Source organism: Manis javanica, chromosome 10, assembly GCF_040802235.1.
Source record: "Manis javanica isolate MJ-LG chromosome 10, MJ_LKY, whole genome shotgun sequence".
Taxonomy (NCBI): Eukaryota; Metazoa; Chordata; class Mammalia; order Pholidota; family Manidae; genus Manis; species Manis javanica.
The window spans coordinates 83,561,990-83,581,271 of NC_133165.1; the positions used below are offsets into that span (position 1 = coordinate 83,561,990).

Below are 19,282 nucleotides of genomic sequence, written 5' to 3' on the forward strand. Positions count from 1 at the left end.
GTAGACTCATAGATACTGAGAAGTGAGTCATGGTTACTATGGGGGTGGGGTTGAGGTGGGTGGGTGGAGATGGTGAGTGGGATAAAGGGGTACAAAAATGTCCATCATGATATAAGTTGGTGATGGGAATGGTAAGGCAGCCTGGAGAATACAGTCAATGACTCTGTGACATCTTCCTGTGTTGACAGGTAGTAACTGTGCCAGTGGGGGTGAGGATTTAATAATATGGGCAACTATTGAACCACTTTGCTGTATATTTGAAACCAATATAAGATTATATATCAATTATATTTCAATAAAAATAAAAATAAAGCACTTAGTATGACTCCTGGCTTATAGATACATTCAGTTAAAAAGAAGTATTGATATGACTCATGTAAGGAGGGCTGGAACCTTCTATTCTATTCCATCTTGATGATGTATGTCAAACCCTAAATTATATTTTTTTAAAGTTTGCATATTTCATCTGTTTTCAAAGTCATTACATGAACTTATTCACAACATCCTTTTTATATTTTTAGTCTTTGAAGCATCTGCAGTTATGTTCCCTTTGTTCACCACTAATTAAGTTCATTTGTGCAATATGGTTACGGTTAGAGTTAGGGTACTGCTCTGATGTGTGAGCAAGGGCAAGGTTGAAGATCAGAATTATGGTGAGGTTATGTGGGTCATCGGTGGTGACTGGGAGGGGTCAGGTTCAGGGGCTGGAACTAGGGTTAGGCTTACGTGTTCGGCAAGATGTATGGGGAGGATAGGGTGGCAGTTAGATTTAGGGTCCAGCTCTGATGTGAGGGTTTATCGCGAAGTGTGGGTGACATTGGTTGTGACAGTGACAGGGCAGGCCCAGGGTCCAGGGCTAGGGTTAGGGTTATGTGTTCTGTAAGGTGTATGGTGATGATAGGGTTACGGTTACAGTTAGGGTCCAGCTCTGATGTGAGGGTGGTTGCGAGATTGAATTTCAGGGTTATGGTGAAGCATGGCTGACGGTGAGGATTCAGGGGCCAAGGCTAGAGTTAGGGTTAGGTGTTCTGTAAGCTGTATGGGGAGGTTCGGGTTACAGTTAGAGTTAGGATCCGGCTCTGATGTGAGGGCGAGGGTGAGTTTGAACTTCAGGTTTACGGTGAAGCTTGGGTGGGGTTGATGGTGATGATGAGGGATCAGGTCCAGGGGCCAAGATTAGGTTTAGGGTTACATGTTCTGTAAGGTGTAGGAATAGGTTCAGCTTATGTTTAGAGTTAGGGAACATCTCTTATGTTATGTCATGGGGGGGTTTGAACTTCAGGTTTATCGAGAAGCTTGGGTGACATCGATTGTGACAGTGATGGGGTAGGCCCAGGGTCCAGAGCTAAGGTTAGGGTTATGTGTTCCATAAGGTTTATGGTGACAATAGGGTCCAGCTCTGACATGAAGGCAGTTGCGACATTGAATCTCAGGGTTACAGTGAAGTGTGTTTGACGGTGAGGGTTCAAGTCCAGGGGCCAGTGCTAGTGTTACGGCTATGTGTTCTGTGAGGTGTACTGGAGGGTCAGGTTATGCTTAGAGTTAGGGACCGGCTCTGATGTGAGGGTGAGGGTGAGCTTAAACTTCAGGTTTATGGTGAAGCTTGGGTGAGGTTGATGGTGATGATGAGGGATCAGGTCCAGGGGCCAGGGCTAGGGTTAGGGTTATGTGTTTGCTAAGGTGTACGGGGAGGATAGACTTACAGTTACAGTTAGGGTCCGTGTCAGACGTGAGGGTGAGAGCAAGGTTGAGGTTCTGGTATATGGTGAGGTAGGTGTGGGGGTAGTCAATGGTGACTGTGAGGGGTCAGATCCAGGGGCAAGGACTAGGCTTAGGGTGAGCTGTTCTGTAAGGTGTACGTGGAGTACAGTGCTACAGTTAGAGTTAGGATCCATCTCTGATGTGAGGGCAAAGGCAAGATTAAGTTTCAGGTTTACAGTGAAGTGTGAGGGACGTCAATTGGAATGGCGACCGGTCAGGCACGGCCCCAGGGCTAGGTTAGGGTTAGGTGTTCTGTAAGGTGTATGGATAGGATAGGGTTACGGTTAGAGTTTGGGTTCAGCTCTAATGTGAGGGCTAGGACGAGACTGAGTTTCACATTTTCAGTGAGGTGTGGGTGATGTCGATGGAGACCGTGAGGGGTCCGGTCCAGGGTACAGGGATAGGGTTAGGGTTAGGTGTTCCATTGTGTTCACAGGTGGATAGGATTATGGTTAGATTTATCTGGTATCTCTCTGATGTGAGGGCATGTGCTAGATCGAGGTTCTGGTTTATAGTGAGGTGTGGGGGTAGTCCATGGTGATGGTCCAGTGGCAAGGGCTCAGGATCGGATTAGCTACTCTGTAATAATCACTTGTGGATAGCCTTATCATTAGATTCAGGGACCAGCTCTGATGTGAGGGCATGGGTGTTTTTGAACCTCAGGTTTATTGTGAAGCGTGGGTGACATCGATTGTGACAGTGATGGGGCAGGCCCACAGTCCAGGGCTAGGGTTGGGGTTATGTGTACCATAAGGTGTATGGTGACTATAGGGTTATGGTTAGAGTTAGGATCCAGCTCCAATGTGAGGGCTGTTGCAAGATTGAATTTCAGGGTTACATTGAAGCGTGGGTAACAGTAAGGTTTCAAGTCCAGGGACCAGTGCTAGGGTTAGGGTTACATGTTCTGTAAGGTGTAAGGAAAGGTTCAGCTTACGTTTAGAGTTAGGGACCAACTCTGATGTGATGGCGAGGGTGAGCTTGAACTTAAGGTCTTATGGTGAAGCTTGGGTGAGGTTGATGGTGATGATGAGGGATCAGGTCCAGGGGCCAGGGCTAGGGTTAGGGTTACGTGTTTGCTAAGGTGTACTGGGAGGATAGACTTACATTTACAGTTAGGGTCCATGTCTGATGTGAGGGCGAGTTCGAGATTGAGGTTCTTCTTTATGGTGAGGCATGGGGGTAGTTGATGGTGACGGTGAGGGGTCAGGTCCTAGGGCTAGGGCTAGTGTTAGGGTTGGCTGTTCTGTAAGGTATACATGGAGGATATGGTTGCAGTTCATGTTAGTATCCAGCTCTGATGTGAGGGCGAGGGTAAGATAAAGTTTCAGGTTTACGGTGAGGTGTCGGAGATGTCAAAGGTGATGGTGACGGGTAAGGCCAGGCCCCAGGGCTAGAGTTAGGGTTAGGTGTTCTGTGAGGTGTATGGATAGGGTAGTGTTATGGTTAGAGTTAGGATTCATCTCTGATGTGAGGGCGAGGATGAGTTTGAACATGAGGTTTATGGTCAATCTTGGGGGAGGTTGATGACGATGATGAGAGATCAGGTCCAGGGGCCAGGGCTAGGTTTAGGGTTCCGGGTTCCATAAGGTGTATGGGGAAGGTAGGGTTATGGTTCAAGTTATAGTCCCTGCTCTGATGTGAGGGCGAGGGCGAGATTGAGCTTTTGTTCTATGGTGAAGCCTGGGGGACGTTGATGGTGATGGTGTCAGGTCAAGCCATGGGCCAGTACTTGGGTTAGGTGTTCAGTAAAGTGTACAGGGAGGAAAGGGTTACTTTTACATTTAGGGTCTGGCTTTTATGTGAGGGTGAGGACATGTTTGAGTTTCAGGGTTATTGTGAGGCATGGGTGATGTCGATGTTGATGATGAGGGGAAACATCCATGGTCCAAGGTTATGGCTAGTGTTAGATGTTCGGAAAGGTGTACAGGGATGGTATGGTTACGGTTAGAGTTAGGGCCCAGCTCTAATGTGTGGGCGAGGGCGAGGTTAAAGATCAGGATTACGATGAGGCTATGGGTGTCGTCGGACCTGACATTGGAGGAGTGGTCAGGTTCAGGGGCCGTGACTAGGGTTAGGCTTACGTGTTTGGTAAGATGTATGGGGAGGATAGGGTGGCGGTTAGATTTAGGGTCTGGCTCTGATGTGAGGGCGTGGGCGAGTTTGAACTTCAGGTTTATCGTGAAGCGTGGGTGACATCGATTGTGACGACGATGGGGCAGGCCCAGTGTCCAGGGCTAGGGTGAGGGTTATGTGTTCCATAAGGTGTATGGTGATGATTGGGTTACTGTTAGAGTTAGCGTCCAGCTCTGATGTGAGGCTGGTTGTGAGACTGAAATTCAGGGTTACTGTGAAGCATGGGTGGCAGTGAGTGTTTTAAGTCCAGGGGCCAGTGCTAGTGTTAGGGTTACGTGTACTGTAAGGTATATGAGGAGGTTCAGGTTACAGTTAGAGTTAGGGACCAGCTCTGATGTGAGGGTGCGGGTGAGTATGAACTTCAGGTTTACGGTGAAGCTTGGGTGGGGTTGATGGTGATGATGAGGAATCAGGTAGGTCCAGGGGCCAGGGCTAGGCTTAGCGTTATGTGATTGCTAAGGTGCATGGGAGGATAGGCTTAGGTTACAGTTAGGGTCTATGTCTGATATGAGGGCGAGTGCAAGGTTGACGTTCTGGTTTATGGTGAGGTGTGGGGGTAAGTTGATGATGACCATGAGGGGTCAGGTCCAGGGGCAAGGGCTAGGGTTAGGGTTAGTTGTTCTGTAAGGTGTATGGAGGATAGGCCTGTAGTTAAAGTTAGGATCCAGCTCTGATGCGAGGGCGATTGCAAGATTGCATTTCAGGTTTATCGTGAGGTGTGAGGGATGTCGGTCATGATGGCGACTGGTCAGGTCAGTCCCCAGGGCTAGGGTTAGGGTTAGGTGTTCTGTAAGTTGTACAGATAGGATAGGCTTACAGGTAGAGATAGGGTTTGGCTCTCATGTGAGGGCAAGGGTGAGACTGAGTTTCATGTTTGGAGTGAGGTGTGGGTGATGTCGAAGGAGACCATGAGGGGTCAGGTCCAGGGTACAGGGATAGGGTTAGTGTTAGGTATTCTGTAGTGTCCACATGTGGATAGGATTATGGCTAGATTTAGGGTCCCGCTCTGATGTGAGGGTGTGTGTGAGATTGAGGTTCTGCTTTATGGCGAGGTGTACGGTTAGTCGATGGTGATGTTCCAGGGGCAAGGGCTCAGGTTCAGGTAAGCTACTCTGTGATACTCATGGGTGGATAGCATTATCATTAGATTGAGGGTCCTGCTCTGTTGTGAGGGCATGGGTGAGTTTGAACCTCAGGTTTATTGTGAAGCACGTGTGACATCAATTCTGATGGTGACGGGCAGGCCCTGGGTCCAGGTCTAGGGTTAGGGTTATGTGTTCATAAGATGTATGGTTACAGTTAGAGTTATGGTCCGGCTCTGATGTGAGGGCGGTTGTGAGATTGAATTTCAGGGTTATGTTAAGGCTTGGGTGACGGTGAGTGTTCAAGTCCAGGGGCCAGTCCTAGGCTTAGGTTTACGTGTTCTGTAAGGTGTAGGGGAAGGTTCAGCTTACGATTAGATTTAGGGACCGGCTGTGATGTGAGGGCGAGGTTGAGTTTGCACGTCAGGTTTACAATGAAGTTTGGTTGAGGTTCATGGTGATGATGAGGGACGAGGTCCAGTGGCCAGGACTAGGATAAGGGTTACATGTTTGCTAAGGTGCACGGGGAGGATAGGCTTATGGTTACAGTTAGGGTCCGTGTCAGATGTGAGGGCAAGTGCAAGGTTGAGGTTCTGATTTATGGTGAGGCGGTAGTTGACGTTGACAGTGAGGGTTCAGGTCCAGGGGCAAAGTCTAGGATTAAGGTTAGCTCTTGTGCAAGGTGTACATGAAGGATAAGGCCGCAGTTAGAGTTAGGATCCAGCTCTGATGTGAGGATGAGGGCGAGTTTAAGTTTCAGGTTTATGGTGAGGCGTGAGGGACGTCAATCGTGATGGCGACCTGTCAGGCCAGGCCCCAGGGCTAGGGTTAGGGTTAGGTGTTCTGTAAGGTGTACGGATAGGATAGGGTTATGGTGAGAGTTAGGGTTCAGCTTTGATGTGAGGGTGAGGGTGAGATTGAGTTTCACATTTTCAGTGAGGTGTGGGTGATATCGATGGAGACCGTGAAGGGTCAGGTCCAGGGTACAGGGATAGGGTTAGGGTTACGTGTTCCATAGTATTCATGGGTGGATAGGATTATTGCTAGATTTAGGGTCCCCATCTGATGTGAGGGCCTGTGCGAGATTGAGGTTCTGCTTCATGGTGAGGTGTGGGGATAGTTGATATTTATGTTCCAGGGGCAAGGGCTCATGTTCGGGTTAGCTTCTCTGTAATATTCATGGGTGGATAGCATTTTCATTAGATTAAGGGTCTGGCTCTGATATGAGGGCGTGGGCGAGTTTGAACCTCAGATTTATCGTGAAGTGTTGGTGACGTCGATGGTGATGGTGACAGCCAGGCCCAGGGGCCAGGTCTAGGGTTAGAGTTCTGTGTTTTGTAAGGTGTATGGTGACCATATGGTTACAGTTAGAGTTAGGGTCCAGCTCTAATGTGAGGGCAGTTGCTAGATTGAATTGCAGGGTTACGGTGAAGTGTGGGAGATGGTGAGGGTTCAAGTCCAGGGGCCAGTGTTAGGGTTAGGGTTCCATGTTCTGTAAGGGGTAGGGGAAGGTTCAGCTTACAGTTAGAATTAGAGACCAGCTCTGATGTGATACCAAGGGTGAGTTTGGACTTCAGATTTAATGGTGAAGCTTGGGTGAGGTTGATGGTGATGATGAGGGATCAGGTCCAGGGGCCAGGGCTAACATTAGGGTTACGTGTTCGCTATGGTGTACAGGGAGGATAGGCTTACAGTTACAGTTAGGGTCCATGTCTGATTTGAGTGTGAGTGTGAGGTTGAGGTTCTGGTTTATGGTGAGGCGTGGGGGTAGTCAATGGTGTCGGTGAGGGGTCAGGCCCATGGGCAATGGCTAGGTTTAGGGTTAGCTGTTCTGTAAGGTGTACATGGAGCATAGTGCTGCAGTTAGAGTTAGGAACCGGCTCTGATGTGAGGGCATGGGCAAGTTTTAACTTCAGGTTTATCGTGAAGTGTGGTTGACGTCAATTGTGATGGTGATGGTGCAGGCACAGGGTCCAGGGCTAGAGTTAGGGTTATGTGTTCCATAAGGTGTGTGGTGACAATAGGGTCCAGCTCTGATGTGAGGGCAGTTGCGAGATTGAATTTCAGTGTTACCCCAAAGTGTGGATGACAGTGAGGGTTCAAGTCTAGGGGCCAGTGCTAGGGTTAGGGTTACATGTTCTGTCAGGTGTAGGGGAAGGTTCATTTTTCGTTTAGAGTTAGGGGCCGGCTCTGATGTGAGGGCGAGGGTGAGTTTGAACTTCAGGTTTACCGTGTAGCTTGGGTGGGGTTGACGGCGATGATGAGGGATCAGGTCCAGGGCCCAGGACTAGGCTTAGGGTTACATGTTTGCTAAGGTGCACGTGGAGGATAGGCTTACGGTTACAGTTAGGGTCCGTGTCTGATGTGAGGGAAAGTTCGCGATTGAGATTCTTGTTTATGGTGAGGCTTAGGGGTAGTCAATGGTAATGGTGAGTGGTCAGGTCCAAGGGCAAGGGCTAGGGTTAGGGTTAGCTGTTCTGTAAGGTGTACGTGGAGGATAGTGCTGCAGTTAGAGTTAGGATTAGGCTCTGATGTGAGGGCGAGGGTGAGATTAAGTTTCAGGTTTACTTGGAGGCATGGGGGACATCGATGGTGATGGTGACCGGTCAGGCCAGGCTGCAGAGCTAGGGTTAGGGTTAGGTGTTCTGTAAGGCATACGGATAGGATAGGGTTACGGTTAGAGTTAGGGTTCGGCTCTGATCTAAGGGCGGGGTGAGTTTGAACGTCAGGTTTATGGTCAGTCTTGGGTGAGGTTGATGGTGACGGTGAGAGATCAGGTCCAGGGGCCAGGGCTAGGGTTGGGGTTACGGGTTCCGTAAGGTGTATGGGGAAGGTAGGCTTATGGTTCGAGTTATGTAAGCAATGTCCATCCTTAGAAGGAATTTCACTTCTGATTCTTTCCGGTTTTCCTAAACCCATGGCACAGAAGACAGAGCCCAGAGCCATGGAGTATGCTATAGTCTGATTTTAAGGATACCCAGTAGTCCTTAAATATTCATTTATTACCTATGAACCAAACTGTAATGCCTATGAGTTCCAGGGACAGTCATCCAATTTTAAAACATCCATCCAAAGTATCAGAAAATTCGACATATTAAATACCAAACATCAAGGTAAATGCACTCAGTGTGACAAAAAGCAGGACAAAGTCTGAGAAGTCTCTCACATTCTTGAGCAGGGGGAACACAAAAATCATATAAAATAATAATGTAGCAGTTGTTGAATATTATTATAGTTTAGTGGTTAAGTGCTCAAATGGCAAACATGTGTTAAGCATTCCTCTAGTCAATAGTGCAAACAGATCCCAATTTGTTATTCTCAGTTCGATTTATTTTATTTCTTAGTTTCATGGTACCATTTGGGAGTTGTACAAAGTCCCTCCCCATTTCTTCTGACAACTAATACCTCACTTTTTCTCTGGGAGGAAGCGTACTTCTCTATTTGGTCAGATTTCAGAACAAGAGTGAATATTTGTGTATGTGAGTAAAGGCAGTGGGGAAATCTTCACTGTGGCCCTTTCTCCTCTACTACAGGTAAGTGTAAACTTTTCATCCCATTTGAGTAGTAAATTCCAAGATTCAATCTCCAGCAAGGGAAGGAAAAAGGTATGCATATGGTCCATGTACTTAGGGCCCACTGATCCGAAAACATTTTACTCATGAGCACCCTAAAAGGTTTCTGAAAAGCTACATACCCTCTTATATGTTTTTAAATCGACATTTAAGATTTTTAAAGAAATTATTTAAGTTTAAATAGTTGCAAGTGATGTAACTTCTAGCACATTATGACACTGACATTTTAAAAAGAACTGTTACTTCACTCTTTTAAATGTATCCCATGGAACCTAAATACCACAGTAATTTGACACCTACTATCAAACAGTCTTAAAAGACAAGACGTTTTTAAAGTTAAAAATTTTACTGTATTTAAACTCACTCTCCCACCGAAATTCATCCTAATATGTTTACATTGTTACTTCATCATACTCTTCTGCAACAAAAATATGTGTATTAATTAAATCTCTTCTGTAACATTAAATTCCAAGTGCTAAATATTTACTTCTGAATTTATTTATTAAAATGCAATTTTATTTATTCACTGTTGATCAAAATAGTACATGTAAATTATAAATCTTAAATAATATCAAACATAAAATTTATCATTGGAAATGCATTTTATAGATGGACTTTTTTCCAATTAGTTTATGTAACCAAGAATGCATATCACTTAATGCTATGGATTCAACATCAATACTATTTCTATTTTTATTTTTATTTTGAGCACTAACAACATGTTTTCAAATAAATTAGTTTGTAGAAAAAGATAAGCTTTTGTTTTAACAATGTCACTCAAGCCTTTGAATCCCTTTTATGTTTAAAAACATAACTATTTTCAAAATCACATAACTATTTTCAAAAAAATTAGTCTATCAGATGATAAAAATTTAGAAACCACTTGATTTTCAAAATGTTTGGCTATTCAGTTATTAGAGCCATTCACCTTCTTAGCACTGGCACCATATTTCAAATATCCCCCTTGTTTGATGTCCTAGAGGTTTATACACATTAGGTTAATTCCTTGATCACAAACTGGTTCTCAGGCAAATATATGTTAGGGAAAATTATGTGGGAATTAAGAATCTGGAAGTTTATTCCAGAAATTATTCCTTTAACCTCTATACCTCTAAGTATGGTTCCCAGTTTTAAGATTACTAGTGTAACCCAGTTTACTAGAGATCTCTAATTTAGGAGACAGATAAAATTATCAGTTCAATCAGTCTAATACAATAACTGTTCAATGACCAACTACTAAATAACAGGTTGTAAATACAACAAAGAATAAGAAGGATATGATTTGGGTCTTTACAGAATAAACTAGTTAAAAAGCTATAAAGGGAAAAATAGAGGTAGGAATACTAGGTGATGGTATCAGAGCTTAAAATAGAGGATGACTGTGAGCAAGTACTGAAGAGCTCCACAGGCGGCAGGGAAGTCTGGAACTGTGGAAGGTGAAAGCTGGTACAGGTAAAGAACCTTGGTTTGAACTTGCAATGGGGGATCATGAACAGCCTCCTTCTGAGAGGGCCACAGAACAAAGCAGTCACAAGAGAGAACCAGGCCTCAATTAAGGCAAGAAACCAGGGGGGAAACAGGTGTTACAGGTGAAGGAATTTAACCACGTGCCCAAACCCTTGTTGCTTTTACTTTCCTTGACTCCTTTGTTGATTTATGTCCTTGAGGAGCTCTGCCCGGAAGAAAGGTGGCTCAGCCAGGACAGAATATTCTTAGGCTTTTCTGCCATAAAAAACATTTCCCTTGGAGGCTATAGCAGCTTTATAAATGACAGATCAAGCTTAAATATCTTCAAGATCCTTCAGGAAGTGGAGAAACAGAATGAGCAGGACAGGCTATAGGCAATGTGAGATCATGGTGGTGTCCACAGGCAGCACCTACACCAGTTTCAGCATTCACATGCCAGGACTCCTGGAACCAAAGGGGGGAAATCCAGAATTTTTAGTGTCATTGATGGTCCCTAAGGGGTAAGAAGGAGACCTCAGAAAAGTCCCTGGGGATGCAAGATAACGATATTAGTGCTTCAGATGCAATTCTTTGAAAAATGAAATATTTTATCCTCCCAATAGTTGGATGTGTTTTATTAATAAGCTTCTGACGTATATTCTGAGAGTGAAAACCTAACCAGTAGAAGAAGCCCAGGCCCTGGTGCAGAGGCAGGGGGAGTCAGTCACCCAGGTTCCACCCACGCCCCGGAAAACATTCAAGCGTCTGTAACTGAGGAAAAAAGAAGGAAATATTCTTGACAGTTAATTTCCCTGTGGGATCAAGGGACAAAATATTCAATTTAGAGACATTTTGTATGGAGGCATGAAAATGAAAGGAAAGCAAAATTACTTGAGGGCATTTTTTCAATCGTTGGCTATGCATTAAATTGGCTTATACTGCCATCTGGTGGTGTCTGTGAAACTGTGCGGTTACCAAACAGACTATCCAAAAGTAAAAAGAAACGGAATATGCAGAGGTAAATCTCACTGCACTATATTGAAACTAACTGAATTAAGTTCTACCTCGGCACAGTTTGTAAGCTTCTCTGGCAACACCAAACAAGCTGTACTGTCAGTTGCTTTGGTCTCAGGTGGGTGAATATCTGATGTATCTGATTTTTCACTTCATCAACTGCTTTACCATCAGTGGAATAGACAGTTAAACCAGGCTGCCGGTGTTTGATTCCCACCTGGGCCACTGGAAGGCCTTGGGCAAGTTGTTTAATTTATCCTGATCCAGTTTCAACATCTGAAGAATGAGGTTCATAATAGCCCTTAACTGAGAGGGTAAGTTTGAGAATCAAGTTAACTCATAAAGGTAAATTGTTTGAAACAATGCCTGGCACACAGTAAGTAGTAAATAAATGTTAACCATTATTTCTTCAAGGAGCTGCCCATAGATTTGTTAAACTCAAAAGAAATAATAAAGGTGAACACTCTCACTCAATCTCTTTTCTCTTGCCCAGAAAAGAGGGACTGGGTTATGACTGGTCAGATTCCAGTGCTAACTAGATCCAATACCTAGTAGACCAAAAATTAGGATATAGACAGGTTTCTGCTGGTAAGTGCCACTAGTTCAATTTCTACTGGTTATCTTAGGTGTGTTTTGCATCATCAGAGTCCTTAACACATGGCTTTGGGCCTATGGAGAACCCACTTTAAAAATCTCCAGTGACTTATCAGTTCTTACAAGTTTCATGTGATCTGGCCTCCAGTCACTGCTCTGATCTTATCCATTCCCACTCTCGCCTTTTCTCACTTCTCCCCAGCCAGTGTGGCCTCCTTACCACAGAGAAGCTGGCTTTGCCCCAGGGGGTTTCAATCACGGCTCCTTGCTGCACGGTTCATCTCAGATATCCACAAGACCCGTTCCCTCACTTCCTTCAGATTGCTCCTTAAATGTCATCTCAGAGAATCTTCCCTAATCACACCATCATAAAAAAAATTATCTCATTCTGATTCTGCTTGTATTCAAAGCACTTAACCGTCTGACATACATATTTATATATTTATTTGTCTGTCTTCCTCCCTCCACTAGAATGTAATCTCTGTGAGGTCAAGAGCTTTGGTTTGTTCACTCTAACAAGGCCAGACACAAGCCTTCCCCTTTTTGCCTAAACCTAGTGACAAAGCCAGGCTCAGAACTTCCGGCTTCTATTCGTGTTTCCTAATTATTAGCTAAGATTAGAACTATATGTCCCCTCATACTATCTAACAACAGAAGAAAACATTTCCTATTCAGGTAATTGACTAGATTTCCCCTGCTTTCCAAACTACTTCAACTGAAATCACCCATCTGCATCTTGTTTCCCCTCCCTACATAATGTCTAAGGCAAAACCACCCCGCTGAGATCCCCTGACCTTAAGGTGTGGGGAACTCTTGTTGCAGCAACAGCCTGAATAAAATCAATCTCCTTATTTGTCTGGCTATTGTTTATGACACCACCTTTATCTCCATCAAGCAGAACAACTTCTGATACATAGTCAGCACTCAATAAAAGTTTGTTGAATGAATGAACTATGGAGAAGGACTTCTCCATGTGATCCTGCCCCACTTATGGGAATTCTGCCCTGGAGTTTGCCGCCAAAGCCCTGGTTAATCATAAAGACATGCTTGATTCTAATTTTGATTTTACTTTGCCTTTGCTCTTCTTTTCTCATGTACATACAGCCCCTTAGGATCTCTAAAGGCAGGAGAAGTGACTGGGCTGACATTGGATTCTGGCTTTATCTGGTCCTCCTAGCAGAATAGCAGGTTAATAATACCTCATTATTTCATCATTCCAGGAAAGCCAACCTATGTAAGGGACAGGGAAGTAAATTTTAAATATTCCAGTATTATGTACATGATGCACATAAGAGGTGCTCAGAAGAGAAATGTCTAGTTTATATGCAAGAGTATAGCTATCTGTTAAATACCTGACACAGGCCTTTAGGACTTAACTCCTGAGGCTCTGGCACTGGGAATGAGGAGCAGAAGGAAGATGCAAGCTGTGGAATCTATAAAATCTAAGGACTCCTCCTCTGTCATTGAATCTACTCTTCAGCTTTGACTTCACCCTCAGCCTAGAGCTGAATACCTATTTCCATTCCTTGCATTAGTGAACCTCACGTGGCCAATGACTGTATTATCTATAGGGACCTTCATAGCTAATAACCTAAAAACGTCAGTAATACAAACAAGCTGTGTTGCTCAGGTGCATGGCTAACTTCCACATAAGCATTCCACTGGAAGAATAAATTCTGCAGCATGCCATGAAGTTAACTCCTCAGGCTTGGGGTGTTCAAACCGTGCAAGATCCAAAGAAAGGGCTGGCCCTAGACAGTTTCTGGGAGATAACCTCTAAGTCCTTGGACTATCCAGCCTAGTAAGAATGGCTTTTGATACGTGGAAACTTGGACCACACCAGTTTATATTAGCAGTGTGATTTAGGGTGAACTCCTGTTTCTGTTCATGTGGGGCCTTGGGGCCTCTGCAGGAGCTAGAGACTAAATAGCTAAGGTCAGTCACACAAGTTCTTCATGCCTGGGTGATTGACACCTCCCCACCCCAAAAAAAACCTGCATCAGTTTGGCCTCTGGGGTTTCTGGAGACTGCACAGCAAAGGTCAGTCACATGGATGTGCCATGCCTACATGTCTGACCTCCAAAAAAACCCTGGACATCAAGGCTCAGATGAGTTCCCCTAGTTGGCAGTAATTCAAATATGTTGTCACACATTGTTGCTGGGGAATTAAGCACTGTTCATGCAGCTCAAGGGAGAAGACAACTTGGAGCTCAAACCTTGCTTCTTCCGGACTCTGCACCATCTCTCTTTTTCCTTTTCTGATTTGAATATGTATATTATTGCTATAATAAACTGTAACCGTGAATCTACCATATTTTCTAAGTCCTTCTAACAAGTCATTGAAACTAAAAGTGAACCTAGTGACCTCTGGCACAGCAAAGATTAACAATTATGTAAAATCCATTTTTATATAAGAAAATAATTCTTAAGCACTTTTAAATAGTTAAATAAATTGATTGTCAATTAATGCAAATGTGAAGGAAGTACATTCACCTAGCATTGGCTAGATAAAATCAGAAAGGACATTATGTCCTATGAGCCAACAAATATTTATAAAACATATTTTAAATAATAATAAAAAGGCAGACTAATCAATATTTCTACTTGTAGAATTGTTTGGTGTACCAACACACATGACATTAAACAATATAACCTTTAAGAATCATACTTAATTTGTATTATATTTTTGTTTAAGAAAGGTTTGATTTGTTAATATTTCAGGAAGTTATTGCAATAGGTTTAAAAGGCAAGCAGACACACTAACACAGTTTACAAAGTAACAAAGGAGTTTTATATGATTAAAATATTACACAGAGCTATAGGATTTACTAAATAACTCCCAGACCCATAAAAGAAACTAAATCTGAGAGATTAAATCTGGTATTAGCACCTACAGTACCTCTCAAAGTAAAACATTTAATTGTTTCATTCTCTCCTAATGTATTTCTTAAATTTTTCTCTAATACAGTGCTCTTAAACCCCTAAAATGAATGAAGGGCATACAAAGCCATGATCCTAAGAACATACAGAAAAAAGAACTGGAAATACTGACTCAGATTTGAGAGTTTTAGCTAGAAATTACTTAATTTACTGTATTAAAACCAATCATAAGATTTCTGTGCATTGAATACGGCATATGAGGAAGGCCTATGAATCATAAGGTCGACCAGCAGGGATAGTTTAAAATGAGCAATTTATAGTATTATTCCCAAGCAGATTTTTGTCTCATAAGTTGTATTTATAACAAAACTATAAATATATGTACTACACTTGCTTATTACATATTCAGGAACACCATAGGGATGTTTATGTGTTTGATGGTTTACCATCTACTTTATGTGCTTATTTTTGTAAGGAATGAGCAACATATGCCAATCTTTCCAACATTCAAGGTAATGCAATAACAACAAAATTCTCCAAAAAAAAAAAAAGAACTGGAAACTGCAATAAATACTGAATTATCTAGGAATAAATGCCAGAATAAAACAAATAGCATCATGTATTATTTTTCCAAAGAGCCTCAAGTCAAAACTCTGGACAGCAAATATAGATCTTTAAGATTTGAGTCATAGCAAACGGTAGTTCTTTGAAATCTGGGAGATGCATTAGCAAAACCACAGACACAGTCTACCCTTGGCCAAAAACCTGGAGAAAAGCATTTTATTGATTTAGGGGAATAAGACTGAACGCTGGCTAAGATAAGACTTGTTGAAGTCTAGAACTACCTGGGAAGCTGACCCAAGAAATGAAGAGAACCGCTGCCCCTGGCAGCAGATAAGAAATAAGCTTTGTGTTGGCTGAACAAACTGCATATTTACTAAGGGCTTTTAATTTTTGAAAAGTGAAATGTTTCATTGTGCTTTCTCAGAAACTAATCAAAAGAGTTCAGAGTCCTACACAATTTGGAGATACAAAGTGGATGCTGAGCAACTAGAGGTCACTCGAGGTGTGGAATTCTAGGAAGTTATTCTCTGGGATAATAACACCATGACCCTGGCAGCAGATACAGAGGATCGATGCGCTGGAGAGGAGGGAGAGGACTCTCTGCCACCAGCCAGGGGATGGATGAGGGCCTCAGCTGATGGTGGGATCTTTAGTTCTATGGTTCATCTTCCACTGCTCATGCCTCTGTCTTCATAATTTCAACTAAAAGCTCAAAGCCCTTCTCAGTGGGATTTGTCAGGAGGAGGCCTTGGGGAGCATATTTGTTCTCATTCTGCTCTTGGTTGTATTTGGAGACTTTCTCAAAACCTTCTCATATTGGATTTCCATGCATAAAAATATGATGTTATTCTGTTAAACAAGCCAAACAGCCTTCCAGGTACGATTGGCTACCAAGTATCTCTGCTTCAGCATAAAGATCATTTAGAGTTTGGGCTGTTTCTTCAAACTGCCACTCCGGATCTCCAGCTCTGCAGGGAATTTGTTCTGGAACTGGCAGCATGTGTGTCTGCTGAAGTCTCACTGTAGGGTCCCCTTCATCACCGGGGACTGTGGAGAACTCACAGGGAGGACAAGATGGGCCTCAGAGCCTCCTCTGCCCTCCAGCTACTGCTGCATGACCTTGATTTTTATTATTTTAATTGTAGCTAGACCATGAGTCTTTCATGAAAAAAAGTTTCATTTGGAAATTCTTCACATCACATAATTAAAAATATAATGTCAACTTTTCCACCTCAAAGTTCGTGAGATTAAACTTGTAAGCCCTGCTTCAATCTACATTCACACACAAAACATCTCTCCTCTGGCTCATCTATCCTCATCTATCCTCTGGCTGGTTTTTTTTTTTTCTAGCACCAGTCAAGCCATTATAAAGAATACAAAGGGTGTAAAATAAAACAGGAAAATGGTAGAGAAACACTTTGCGAAGTATTGGAAAAACACATTGTGTTCTCCACAATCACATTTCAACAGGCTTTTCAAGCTTAATTTAAGAAGATGCTGCCTTATACCTTTGAGTCTGTCAAAGTGAAATACTTAAACAAAAAGCTTGTTGAAATTATTACTACAGACTAACAACTATTTTTTAGTTGTTGAAGCACAAGGATTTTTGAGATTTTTCCCAAACTTAGTCCTAGGTGCAAAATTCTTTCTAGAAAATATGCCACCAACTTATATTTTACTAGTGCTCTGCAAATGTTCAGCTTCAGTGTCTTTAGCATCTGTGGATAAACTGAAGGTTCCTGTGGCCAGGATTCTCACCTGGCCCTGGTTGGCTAGCTCACTACACATGTGTGGACAATATATTGTTGTTGACTCTATACAAAGAGCTCCACCCAGTGCTCTGGGCAACACCGTGGCCCGGCTGCAAGGCTGCAGCAGAGCAGAGCAGAGGCTGGGGTGGTGGCAGTGCTGAAGACAGAGGCCCAGAGGCAGAGACCAGCTTGCTGCATGCAGACTCACTCCGAGTGGACGGGATTCTGGTGATTGACCTGCTACCATGGAAATAAAGTTGGGTATAACCCTTTTACCCCAATAATGTTCTGTCATTTCTTTGGTCACATTGAATCCATAGTGAACTTTTCTGGGGCTGAAACCCATTGACAAGACAGCATCAGACAACTGGACTGCAGGGTGAGTCCGTGCTAAATTCGTCTCACTCACCTTTGCTTGCTTTCAGAGATTTCTAGGCCTCACCTGGCTATCATGGCATTGGCTGAAGAAATATTTATAAACTGCAAATGCAGTAAGGACACTCACGTAGCCAGTGCATTTGATTCATGCCCTTCAGCTGTTTGTTCGGAAAGTAATAAAGCACAGTGTAATTAACAAAATTGCGGGCTGAAAAAGGGGAAAAAATGAACCACTTTCACCATTTTTCTGTTTGTCTCATAGGAGATACTTCAGAAGTTCTTTGTCATGTAATTATGTTAATTATGTTCAAACAAAATGGAGTAACGGCTATTACTTGTTTTTGAAAGAAAAAGGACTAAGTGCGGAGGTGGAATGATAAAGGGTGTAGGAAGAGTGAGTGAGCAACACAATATTGGATTTCTATATTTTGAAATGCCTTACAAATGTAGAGGGGAAAAGAAAACATGGCACAAATACCCAGGTAAATTTACGTTAAGTGTGTGAACTCCACTCACTGACTATGGGTCTGTCTTATGAGCATCAGATAAAATGCCTGCTCCCTCTCCACAGGGCCGTCCGTCAAGAGCAGACACTAGGGTTGCCAAGAGTTGTCAGCAACCCCATCAGAGGAGACTAGACTCTGTGAGGGTCAAGAATCAGGCAGATGGTAGACTGTCCTTACCTCTGACACCAGATTGGGCTGGGAAGTAAAGCTGTCACCCAACGAAGAAAGCCAGTTGGAGCAAGACACCTGAGAGCTCTGTGGATATCTTTTTCACCACTGCATCCCTAATGCACAGAACAGAGCTCCCAATAGTTTTACAAAGGACTACAGGTAAAAGGCAAGGAACAAATGGAAGATGTTTGGAAACATGGAACAATTAAGAAAAACTATCTGAAACTTGGAAATAAGACAAGTTGTCCTTTGTACCCTTTCAAAAGCATACTAGGTCATTGTTTAATAAACCCACTTGAGGATCATCTCATTCTCCAGGGAATACAGTATGATCTGGCTTACTCTTTATTACTGAGTAGAGCCCAGACTCGGTAAAGTTAGATGTTAATTTGGAGAAGGTTGGTAAACTGAGAATGATTTTCTGTCTCAAAGGTTGGGTCCTGTAGGACATTAATCAGTTTTGTATCCAATTTTACAATCTTATTTCACCATTTTTTTCTTTAATTTAATGAAAATACTCGTCTCTCCTATCTTGCTGGTTCCATCATTAATGAATCAAGTAAATCTTTTTTTTAAATCGAAGTATAGGTGATATACAATCTTACATTGGTTTCAAGTATTCAAAAAAGTGGTTCAATTTTTATATATTCTCATACAATATTGTATGAGAGTCATGGTTTATTTTTAACTTTTTGAAAATCATAGATTGCTGGAAGTGTTAGAAAAAGCATAAAACCTAAAATGTTTAAACCTCCTGGTGGGAATAAATCACATTTAACAGTAAGGTATTAACAAAGGGCCACATGGTAGAAAATATGCCAGGAAGCTGCTCAGGCTGAGAGTGGGGGTGGGGGTGAGAATTGGTAAGGGCCTGGGTCTACGTGTTTGATTTGAGTTTTTTAAACCTACCAATACAATTAAGACAAATGTAAGGGAAAGATATAACTGGCTTAGGCGACCTTGGGGAAAGAATGTGAACCCTGCAGTGCTCAGCCAATGAGGAACCAGGGGAGGGACTTGCGCACTAGGAGATAAATTACTGGCGCCAGTCTCCCCAAGGTGCCTGCCCACCAGACACCTGTTCTTGCAAGACCGTCATTAAAGCCTGGCTCCGCCATTCTCTTTGTCTCCATGTCCACTTACTGAGTTTGGACCATTGAGTGTGTTTCTCACAGAAATAAGGAAGGAAAAAAGGAAGAAAGGAATTTTCTCATCAGGTAACTCAATAAAGAGAGCACTTACAATAATGTATGTAACTGTGGGGTCATTACATTGTATAGTTGAAACCAATATGCTATTGGATATCAACTATACTTCAATAAAGAAAACTCTCAAGGGATAAAAAGAAGAAAAAGAAGAGAGAGCAAGTTCCTTTCCCTTCACCACCTCCTCTTTGCCTTTTCCCTCCCTCCTCTATCTGCAGGCTCTTG

General features: G+C 43.0%; 1 pseudogene; it reads right to left on the minus strand.

The window, feature by feature from the left end:
- Positions 1-15,708: 15,708 nt before the first annotated feature.
- LOC140843890 (golgin subfamily A member 7 pseudogene) lies at positions 15,709-17,250 on the minus strand (annotated as a pseudogene).
- Between the last annotated feature and the right edge of the window lie 2,032 nt (positions 17,251-19,282).